Raw genomic sequence first — 12,332 nt, forward strand, 5'->3', positions numbered from 1 at the left:
AGGAATGGACTAATTTACAAATATCATAAACTTCTATTTCATTCACAATATCATATAGATAACATATCAAATGTTCAAAGTGAGACATTTTGAAATCTCATGCCAACTATTGGATCATTTTGGATTTCATGAGAGCTACACATTCCAAAAAAGTTGGGACAGGTAGCAATAAGAGGCTGGAAAAATTAAATGTACAGGAAAAGCTGGAGTACCAATTGGCAACTTATTAGGTCAATTGGCAACATGATTGGGTATAAAAAAATGTCTCTCGGAGTGGCAGTGTCTCTCAGAAGTCAAGATGGGCAGAGGATCGCCAATTTCCCCAATGCTGCGGTGAAAAATAGTGGAGCAATATCAGAAAGGAGTTTCTCAGAGAAAAATTACAAAGAGTTTGAAGTTATCATCATCTACAGTGCATAATATCATCCAAAGATTAAGAGAATCTGAAACAATCTCTGTGCGTAAGGGTCAAGGCCGTAAAACCATACTGGATGCCCGTGATCTTCGGGCCCTTAGATTACACTGCATCACATACAGGAATACTATTGTAATAGAAATAACAACATAGGCTCAGGAATACTTCCAGAAAACATTGTCAGTGAACACAATCCGCCGTGCCATTCGCCGTTGCTGGCTAAAACTCTATAGGCCAAAAAAGAAGCCATATCTAAACATGATCCAGAAGCGCAGGCATTTTCTCTGGGCCAAGGCTCATTTAAAATGGACTGTGGCAAAGTGGAAACCTATTCTGTGGTCAGACAAATCAAAACTTGAAGTTCTTTTTGGAAAACTGGGATGCCATGTCATCCGGACTAAAGAGGACAAGGACAACCCAAGTTATTATCAGCGCTCAGTTCAGAAGCCTGCATCTCTGATGGTATGGGGTTGCATGAGTGCGTGTGGCATGGGCAGCTTACGCATCTGGAAAGGCACCATCAATGCTGAAAGGTATATCCAAGTTCTAGAACAACATATGCTCCCATCCAGACGTCATCTCTTTCAGGGAAGACCTTGCATTTTCCAACATGACAATGCCAGACCACATACAGCATCAATTACAACATCATGGCTGCGTAGAAGAAGGATCCAGGTACTGAAATGACCAGCCTGCAGTCCATATCTTTCACCCATAGAAAACATTTGGCGCATCATAAAGAGGACGATGTGACAAAGAAGACCTAAGACAGTTGAGCAACTAGAAGCCTGTATTAGACAAGAATGGGACAACATTCCTGTTCCTAAACGTGAGCAACTTGTCTCCTTAGTCCCCAGACGTTTGCATACTGTTATAAAAAGAAGAGGGGATGCCACACAGTGGTAAACATAGACTTGTCCCAACATTTTTGAGATGTGTTGATGCCATGACATTTTTAAATCAACATATTTTTCCCTTAAAACATTTGTTATGTCATCAATGTTGTATTCTGAATAAAATATTGAAATTTGGGGGGCGCATGCACGGAGCCGACTGAGCAGGACATGTCTGCTTAGAGCTCCGCACCTCTGAAGACCGGACAGCCGCTTCACACCGAGTCACCGATGCCTAGCGTCTCACCAGCTGACCTAACGCCACCCAGAGATACCCCTGACCGTCCCGCGATGGTTTACGGCGGCACAAAATCAAAGCTGAAGACAAAATCAATCCGGGACGTGCTGGTCAGAACTACTCCCAAGATGGCTGCGCCACCATCTTCAGATCACCTCACGCGCCTTCACTGACTAAACCCGCGGCGCATCCACCGGAGGGTGAGTTGGATTGCGATTTTGGCTTAACCCCTCTAGAATTCCAGAGGGACACCTCCTAGATGGACCTGCTTAAAAAATTTGAGCGGATGCTCACAAGGGCCCTGAAAAATACCTCAGATGCTATAACTGACAGGCTCACAAGAGAGATTAGGGAAGTGGGCCATCGCACCACTGTATTGGAACAGCACACTGAGGAGCTGGATGTAACCGTAGGCAACCACGCTGAGGTGCTTGAGACCCTCAGATAGGAAAATCTGACCCTACAATCCCGTTTGGAGGATTTTGAAAACCGAGCTAGGAGATCCAATATCAGGATCAGAGGTATCCCAGAGTCTGTGGAGGACCTTCAATCCACCATTACTGCACTATTTCAGGAACCCCAGGAATCCCAATTGAGCGCCTACAAATGGCCAGGATTCATAGATCACTTGTCCCACACACTGCTGAAGGTCCCCCCAGGGACATAATTGTGAAGCTTCACTTTTTCCGCTCAAAGGAGCAGCTAATGGCAGCAGCTCGCAATATGGATGCACTAACCTTTCAAGGTCACCGTTACCAATTATTTCAGGACTTATCGCAGGCCACCCTCACAAAACGCAAAGCTATGAAGCCCCATCTGCTTATCCTGCAACATCATAGGATCACATACAGATGGATCTTTCCCTTTGCTGTTCGCTTTTCTTATAAAGGAACCTCCTACCAGTGCAAATCTTCAGAAGACCTGCAATGCGCTATTTGTGACCTACACCTGGCACCCCCTTATCACTTGACGGAAGGCTCCAGACGCTGTGCAGCATCCAGTCCTCTCCACAGAAGTCTCAGGCCCACCAGGATCAAGTCGCCCAGCAAGGAATCCACAAGAGAGGCTGCTTCTCATCCCCAGCTCCAAATCCTGCTCCAGAGGACTCCATGGATTGAAGACACACCACGACGCATGCCTTTGGTTTTCTTACCTTGCAGGTGCCATGCTGCCAGGGCCAGATTAACGTAGGGGCTATTGGAGCTGCAGTTCCAGGCCCCTACCTTTATATAGGCCCCGGGTTGGCCATATTCACTGTTACCGCTCTTCTGTCACTTGTAAACACAGAAGTCTGACTTCTATGCTCGCTTCCCCAGGCAGCTCCCTCAGAACCTCCCCACACAGCACGAAGGCCGGACAAGGAGGGACAGTTGCCGATGCATGGATGTGTTTATGGGCTTCAGAGACAGCATCCCATGTGGAATAAGGCATGCATGTCTGCACCCTTCCTCCTCTGGGTGCATGCCAAGGCACGGCCCTTAAGGCCCTTCAAAATCCTCAGCACCAAGCCCATGATGCTCTTAATCCGGCCCTGCATGCTGCCCTGCGGATCCTTTTGGATGCCACCACTTGGGTGTCCCCTTGGAACCGTAACTATGCATTTTTTTTTTAATGGTTTTTAGTACGCATCTGGTAGTACCACTTGCTTGGGTGTGATTGGTGGCTGTGACAACTTCCTCTCGGCCTTCCTGTAGGCCTATCCACTTTTTAGAACCCTTTTTCTTTCTCCTCTGCCACCACTCTTACCTGTTGACTATACCTCCCCTTGGGGCCTGCCCTAAGGGGCACTCTGTGCTGTTTGTTTTTATATACTTATTGGTTGTATGTTCTGCTCCCATGTATACTCATACCAGGCACATTTGGCAGGTTTACTGGCTTTCCTTGACCATCACCACGGAAGGAAAGCGTTGACCTTCTGAGGGTTGCCTTGGCTCTCACTAACCACTAACATCTCTCAGCGGCCGGGTTTTTTTCCGTGTCCTGCAATGTCACTGCCTGTTCTGAGTGTGGTGGTATGTTATTATCAGTTGGGACTTTACGTCCCCGTTACTTTCTTTTTATAAGTTGGATTTACTTTTCCACCCTGATTTGCTTTATTGAGCAATGTTTGCTATACTATTGACTCGTTTTAAACACAAATTTTCCTTTGCTTGTTCTCAGGCTGTCCTAGTCTCAGAGACTGTTCACTGTACCCCCAGTTTTTTGTCCTCTAGTGCCAACCCTGTCTGGATTGACACCTATTGGACCCTCTGACTCCTTTTGGCAGTAAGTACTCTTGTCTACACCACTTTATACTATTCCTGAGCTTTCCTTACCAAGCCTACCTTTCTCCCCCTTTCCTACCTTCCTGCTCATACCCGTTCCAACCTCCCTCCCCGTCCGGAGAGAGACCCCTGCCCCCTGTGCCCAACCCCTGCTCCTCCTCGCGCCTTTTTAGCTCAAACATGTCTACCTTAAATGTACTCACCCTTAACGTACAAGGCTTCAACTCCCCCTCCAAACGCGTGAAAGCTTTTAGGTCCCTCTCCTCTTCATCCATTCATGTGGCTTGCCTCCAGGAGACGCATTTCTCCTCACAATCAACTCCCAAACACTTTGGACATCAGTATTCACAGGTCTATACGGCTTCTGCTTCCACAAAGCAGCGGGGTGTGCTAATAGCATTTCATAGGACTACTCCGTTCACCCTTCAGAGGGAGATAAAAGACCCTGAGGGTCGTTATCTCCTTCTGGTGGGCCGACTCCTTGACTCTGAAGTTACAATAGTTTCCTATTATGCCCCTAACAAAAAAACCCTGGCTTTCCTTTCCCATCTACTGTCTATCACGGACACATACAAGCACGGTACGCTTTTGCTCTGTGGCGACTGTAACCATGTACTCTATCCCCTGCAGGATAAATCCCCTGCCCCAACGTCGGCCAAACGCCTCTCCTTCCAACAACTCTTGAATCAACACTCCCTCTTGGACATGTGGCACAAGCATAATCAGACTCGAAGACAGTACACTCATTATTCTCACCCACATAAACTGTTTTCACGGATTGACCACATCTTTACCCACACTGGCACGTCCCCTCTTCTCACTGCCTCCGCCATCATCCCATGCTCCTGGTCTGACCATAATGCGGTTGTTTCCTCTTTCTCCTCCATGGTTCCTAAACCTAATCATTGCTCATGGCAAATCAATGATAGCATACTAGCCAATGCATCTCATCGCCTTGAAATAGAGCGTGCCATCACTGACTACCTATCCATTAACACTCACTCGGATATTTCTCCTCTGACCTTGTGGGAAGCGCACAAACCTGTCATACGAGGGGTCTGCATCAGCAGAGCTTCATATTTATGCAAAGAACAGTCCAGACGGCTTTTTGGCTACGTCTTTCAAGCGTTTTGCACCCTCTTGATACCCCTATTGGTTGGGGCACTCAATTCTTTGCTTGACTGGCAATCCTTTCATTTCGACTCACTCACGGCTGCGATTTATATGATTCCCAAACCTAACTCTGATGACACTTCCTGGTCTATAGGCCTATCTCTATACATAATATGGACATTAAACTGCTGGCCAAGGTCCTTTCCTCTCGTCTTAATGCCATCATCGGAAACCTTAGTCCACCCTGACCAAACGGGTTTCATCCCATCTCGCCAGGCTGGTGATAATGTCCGCCGGGCTACCTTACTGGCTCATATCGCTAGAAAACACCGTATTCCCTCCTGCTTCCTTTCACTCTACATCAGCAAAGCCTTTGACTCTCTATCCTGGCCATACCTTACCTCCGTCCTCGGTTGGTGGGGATTCGGCACACATTTTTTGCAATGGGTAAACTCCCTCTACCGGAACCCCAGGGCTTATGTCTACTACTCAGGCTTTCCGTCGGACTACTTCCCCATCGAGAGAGGCACGCGACAAGGTTGCCCCCTCTCCCCCCTTCTCTTTCCTTGGCTATTGAGCCCCTTGCAATTCTTATACGCGCAGACCCTAATATTCGGGGCATTGAATTAGGTGGGCACAAACATAAGCTCTGCCTTTTTTGTGGACGATGTTCTGCTTTTCCTCACAGCCCCCCCTCTTATCAGCTCCTAGTCTTCTTAATACCCTAACCAAATGTGGGTCTGTCTCCGGCCTCGTAGTTAACCGGCAAACGTTACTGGCCCTGAATGTATCATTATCCTCCGATGTCCTTAACCACCTCAAATCTTTTCTACCGTTCCCTTGGGCACACTCATATATCCCCTATCTGGGTATCAAATTTACGGCAGACCCTGCCAAACTTTACTCTGCTAACTATCCTCACATGCTCTCCACACTTACGAGTCTCATGTCCAAATGGTCTTCTCTACCCATCTCATGGCTGGGGAAAATTACAGTACTTAAGATGTCCATCCTACCTAAAATCCTGTACCTGTTTCGAGTGCTCCCGATACAGGTACCAGCCTACTATTTGCGCATCCTGCAAAAGCGAGCTCTGGATTATGTTTGGGGCAACTCCAAACCCCGCCTGTCTAGACCGACCTTGTACCGACCGCATATCCATGGTGGGCTTGGGGTGCCCCATTTCGCTAAGTATTACTATGCAGCACAGCTGGCTCAGCTTCCTAAGTATCACGCAACAAAGGAAATTCCTTTGTGGGTTTCCTTAGAAGCAGTGGAATGTGATCCGCTGTCAGTGGCTAACCTCCTCTGGCTGCCACCCTCACAACGGAACCGTGTTACCAACCCGGTAACTAAACACAGTTTAACCATTTGGGACAGACTCAAAAAACGTTTCGGTCTTCAATCTCCCCACATCCCCCTACTTTCTTTTCTTCCCAACCCCTTGTTCTACCCGGCCTGGTCCTCTTGGACCTCTTTCTCCACCTGGCCAGTGCTGGCCTGATACGTGCTTATCAATTCTTTACATCGCGTGCCTTCAAATCATTCCCGGCCCGACGTGAAGCCTACAATCTCCCCTCCGGTGAAGTGTTTCGCTACCTACAACTTAAACATTTCTTTACACAGGCTACACCGATTCGGGATGGCCCCTCTACTTTCTCGACTTTTGAACGTGCAAAAGAAACCCTCATATGTGTGGGCTCATATCTGATATCTATGTTCAACTCTTGTCTACTCAGGATGCCACCCCACCCACATATACCACTAAATGGGAACGGGACTTGAACCTCACACTAGACGACGCTGATTGGATACAAATTTGGCAGGCTACTAAATCTGCGTCTCCTAATATTGACGCTCTGGAGACTAACTATAAAGTCCTTACCATGTGGTACTTAGTCCCAGCCAGAATCTCTAAATATGTGCCTCAGTGCTCACCCCGCTGCTTTCGTGGATGTGAATCTCCCGGTACCCATGCACATATCTGGTGGGAATGTCCCATAGTCTGTGCCTTCTGGTCCGAAGTCTACAGTACCCTGTCTTCTATTTTTCACACTCCTCTCGCCCCTGATCCGGCGACTGCACTCCTGATTCTCAAGCCATCTGATATCACACATCGTCAATTTAAACTTTTTTTGTATGTCACGACTGCAGCCAAGCAGACAATAGAAAAAGCCTGGAAGAACCCCACTCTCTGTTTCCTGGCAATGAAGAATAGAGTCATCACGGCACTGATACATGCTAAAACGGAAGCAATTTTGTTAGACAAACTGACCCCCTATGAAAAGCTTTGGAGGCCCTGGATAGACAATTGCCTGCCTTCCAGCCTTGACGACACCCTTGTACTTACTTGACCTAATGCACTTACTCTCTCACCCTGCGTACCCATCTGGGCCCCCAATGGTGGTTCGGGACTCTCTCTGGGCATCTACTACTGCTACTACCTCCCCTCCTTGGTCCCTCCCATTCCCCCTGGTTTCCTCCTTGCCCCCCCCCCCTCCAAGTTGCCTCTGGCCCCTCTATCTCTAGTTTTACTCTTTTAATGTGGCCAGGTTTCCTTCCTTGGTTATACTGACGACTACATACAAAGGTTGTGACCTAGACCACTCCTATACCTTCTGTTTGATTTCTATGCACGTTAAACGAGGTACCAGGACCACCCTCTTTTACAACTTACACTGTTACTTGTTACATGATTGTTATGTTCTTGCATAGTATTTCCACTGTGACTTGTTTTGACATGATATGTATTTATCCTTTATACTGGCATTTTACTGTACCACATTTCATTTGGCTTCAATAAAATTGTTTGAAAAAAAAATATATATATATTGAAATTTGAAACTTTCACATCGTAGCATTTTGTTTTTATTCACACTTTCTACAGTGTCCCAACTTTTTTGGAATCTGGTTTTTTTAATCCTAAAATAGGGTATAAAGGTATAAAGGCTTTGTGGATGTCTAACCCCAGTGATGTGTTTTTGGTTTAATAGTTGGATTAGATTAATAACTTTGCTGGTGTGGTTTGAGAAAGAGATAGCAATAAAGAAGAAAAGAGTGAGAGAGAAACTGAGAAAGAATGAAAAAGAGAGACAGTGAAAGAGAGCAAGATACAGTAAGAGCAAGAGGGACCAATACATTTTTTTTTCTTCAACACAAGAAAAAACACAAAGTGGCTTAGACATTACTTCACAAAAGGTTTGTGGCTAGGGTCAAATTATAACATGAAATGTTTACAATCAATACATATGTGTAAAGAAGTTGTCAGTTGGCATCTCCCTCAACAGGCATTTTGTGTCCTGACTTGTAGGGCTGACACATGGTGCATCTCTGGCTCTCCATCCTCGGGTCATATCCCAATAATCATGCCATTCATGAAGTTGTTATGTAATTTCCAACATGCAACTATGACCCTTTCAGTCTTCCAGTGAGACTACTGCAGCCATACCCTCAGGCCAGGCCTTATTATAGCTATGTTCAACTGCAGTCTGGGGTGCCTGCAGTGCCTTTACCCATGTGAACTGCCTATAGCCTGCATTCCCTAGAACAGAAAACTGTGGACTTCCTTCTCCCTGGTAGCCTTCAAAGCCACATGTGTGCAGTCAATGGTGCCAAGGATATTTAGGAAGCCATCTTGATGAAAAAAAAAAACAAACTTGATATCCCTTCACTTACAATCTGTGAAAAGTGGATGTAACAGGGCACAAGGTCAACAATGCTATAAATGACTAGAGATGTATAGAACTGTTCGCCGGCGAACAGTTCCCGGCGAACTTAGCATGTTCGCGTTCGCCGCTGCCGGCGAACATATGCGATGTTCGGTCCGCCCCCCATAAGACATCATTGAGGCAAACTTTGACCCTGAACTTTACAGTCAGCAGACACATTTCCAGCCAATCAGCGTACCTCCCTCCCACACCCTCCCACCTCCTATAAATAAGCAAGGGCAGCATCCATCTTAGATCATTCTGAAGCAGTGTGTGTAGTGAGAATAGGGAGAGAGCTGCTGCTGCTGCTGCTGCTGTTAAGCTAGGGACAGTTAGTCAGTGTTCCTGGTCTTTGTTCTTGGTCCACTACTGCTGTAATATCAGCACCCCAAAAAGCCCTTCTAAGGGCTGGTATTTGTGTTTTTTTTTTTTTTTATATATATATATATATATATACCTAGCGTCCCCAAAAGCCCTTTTAAGGGCTGGTAATTGAGTTGTTTCTTCATATATATATATATCTATATCTATCTAGTGTCCCCAAAAGCCCTTTTAAGGGCTGGTAATTGAGGATTTTTTTATTTTTATATATATACATATATATATATATATATAGTGTCCCCAAAAGCCCTTTCAAGGGCTGGTAAGGTAATAGATTTTTTTCTTTATATATATATATATATATATATCTATTGTACACTGCAGTTGCCTGCCCGCTGTGTGTGAGAGGCCACAGACCTACCACAGACTGTACTGTGTGCACACCACACTCATTTCGGGTGGCACAGGCACAGTACCTGGCATTTTAAAAAATATTTTTTTTTTCTCTGTCATAATTGCAGTGAGTGCTGTGTCAGGTCCACAGAGTGCACTGTACCCACTGCAGTGCACTGCCCACCACTGATATATATACGTTGGCACAGCATCTTGTTGCAATAAATTGAAAAAAAAAATATTTTTTATTATTGCAGTTGCCTGGGCTGCCAGTGACTGTCAGGTCCACAGAGTGTACTGTGCCCACTGCAGTGCCACTGTGTGCCCACCCACCACTGATACATAAGGTGGCACAGCAGCTTGCAAAGTAAAAAAAAAATATATATTTTTTTAAATTGCAGTTGCCTGGGTGCCAGTGACTGCTGTCAGGTCCACAGAGAGTGTACTGTGCCACTGCCCACCCACCACTGATATATAAGGTGGCACAGCAGCTTGCAAAGTAAAAAAAATATATATATTTTTTTAAATTGCAGTTGCCTGGGTGCCAGTGACTGCTGTCAGGTCCACAGAGAGTGTACTGTGCCACTGCCCACCCACCCACCACTGATATATAAGGTGGCACAGCAGCTTGCAAAGTAAAAAATATATATATATTTTTTTAAATTGCAGTTGCCTGGGTGCCAGTGACTGCTGTCAGGTCCACAGAGAGTGTACTGTGCCACTGCCCACCCACCACTGATATATAAGGTGGCACAGCAGCTTGCAAAGTAAAAAAATATATATATATTTTTTAAATTGCAGTTGTCTGGGTGCCAGTGACTGCTGTCAGGTCCACAGAGAGTGTACTGTGCCACTGCCCACCCACCACTGATATATAAGGTGGCACAGCAGCTTGCAAAGTAAAAAAAAATATATATATTTTTTAAATTGCAGTTGCCTGGGTGCCAGTGACTGCTGTCAGGTCCACAGAGAGTGTACTGTGCCACTGCCCACCCACCACTGATATATAAGGTGGCACAGCAGCTTGCACTCATAGTACAACAGTAACAACACATTAAAAAAAAAATGACAGGCAGAGGCAGGCCACCCCGCAAGGGCCGTCGTGGTCGTGGTGCTGTGATTTCCTTAGGCTCTAGAATAATGCCCAGTGTTCAGAGGCCACCACAGCCCCTGAACTCAAAAAATTCTGAGGCCATAGTTGACTGGCTTACACAGGACACCCAATCGTCTACAGCTTCCGCTCGGAACCTTAATGCACCATCCTCCTCCAGCTCAGCTTCGGGCACCTCTCAATTTACCACTCGCCAGCCCGCCGGCACCACCACCAACACTAGCACCACAGCCGCTTCACTTGATCCGTCAGAGGAGTTATTTTCACATCAGTTTGAAGAAATAAGTGATGCGCAACTATTAGTGCCAGAGGATGTAGATAACGGGGATATGTCTCAGTCAGGCAGCATTATACACATGGACGTACATTGTGATGATGATGATGTTGTACCTGCTGCTGCTGCCTTTGCTGAGTTGTCAAGTGAAGCGGCTGATGATGACGATGTGTCTGTGGATGTCACCTGGGTGCCTGCTCGAAGAGCAGAAGAAGAGGGGGAAAGTTCAGATGGGGAGACAGAGAGGAGGAGGAGACGAGTTGGAAGCAGGGGGAGGAGGTCATCGCAAGGAGCTAGTGGCGCAGTCAGACAGCATGTAGATTCGGCACCCGGGGTCAGCCAGACAGCACGCCAATCAACGCAAGCTGTTGCCACCACCAGAATGCCGTCCTTGCAAAGCTCAGCAGTGTGGCATTTTTTTTGTGTGTCTGCCTCTGATATCAGCGATGCCATTTGTAACCTGTGCCAAAAGAAACTGAGTCGTGGGAAGTCCAACACCCACCTAGGTACAACTGCTTTGCGAAGGCACATGATCTCACATCACAAACGCCTATGGGATCAACACATGAGTAAAAGCAGCACACAAACTGAAAGCCACCATCCTCCTCCTGGTCCAGCATCTTCAGCCACGTCAACCACTGCTGTCCTCCATGCCCCCTATCAACAACCCGCCCCTCCGCCTCTCACCTTCAGCAGTTCCTGCTCGTCACCTGCCCACAGTCAGGTGTCTGTGAAGGAAATGTTTGAGCGCAAAAAGCCAATCTCGCAGAGTCACCCCCTTGCCCGGCGTCTGACAGCTGGCTTGTCGGAACTCTTAGCCCGCCAGCTTTTACCATACAAGCTGGTGGAGTCTGAGGCCTTCAAAAAATTTGTCGCTATTGGGACACCGCAGTGGAAGGTACCCGGCCGAAATTATTTTTCACAAAAGGCAATCCCCAACCTGTACTCTATTGTGGAAAAAGAAATCATGTCACGTCTGGCACACAGTGTTGGGGCAAGGGTCCATCTGACCACTGATAGCTGGTCTGCAAAGCACGGTCAGGGCAGGTATATAACGTACACTGCGCATTGGGTAAACCTGCTGGCGGCTGCCAAGCATGGAATGCGTGGCTCTGCTGCAGAGGAGTTGGTGACACCGCCACGACTTGCAGGCAGGCCTGCTGCCACCTCCTCTACTCCTCCTACTCCATCCTCTATGCTAACCTCCTCGGCTGAGTCCTCTTCTGCTGTTGCGTCTTGCTCCACACCAACTGCACCCCCCCAGCTCCCCAGGGGCTATTCCACATGCCGGATACGACAGTGTCACGCTGTCTTGGGGTTGACTTGCCTGAAAGCAGAGAGTCACACCGGACCAGCACTACTGTCCGCCCTGAATGCACAGGTGGATCAGTGGCTGACCCCGCACCAACTGGAGATCGGCAAAGTGGTGTGTGACAACGGGAGCAATTTGTTGGCGGCATTGAATTTGGGCAAGTTGACACATGTGCCGTGCATGGCACATGTGTTGAATCTGATTGTGCAACGTTTTGTGCAGAAGTACCCAGGCTTACAGGACGTCCTCAAGCAGGCCAGGAAGGTGTGTGGCCATTTCAGGCGTTCCTAC

This window comes from Pelophylax lessonae (assembly GCF_965119305.1).
Source record: "Pelophylax lessonae genome assembly, chromosome: 4".
Taxonomy (NCBI): domain Eukaryota; kingdom Metazoa; phylum Chordata; class Amphibia; order Anura; family Ranidae; genus Pelophylax; species Pelophylax lessonae.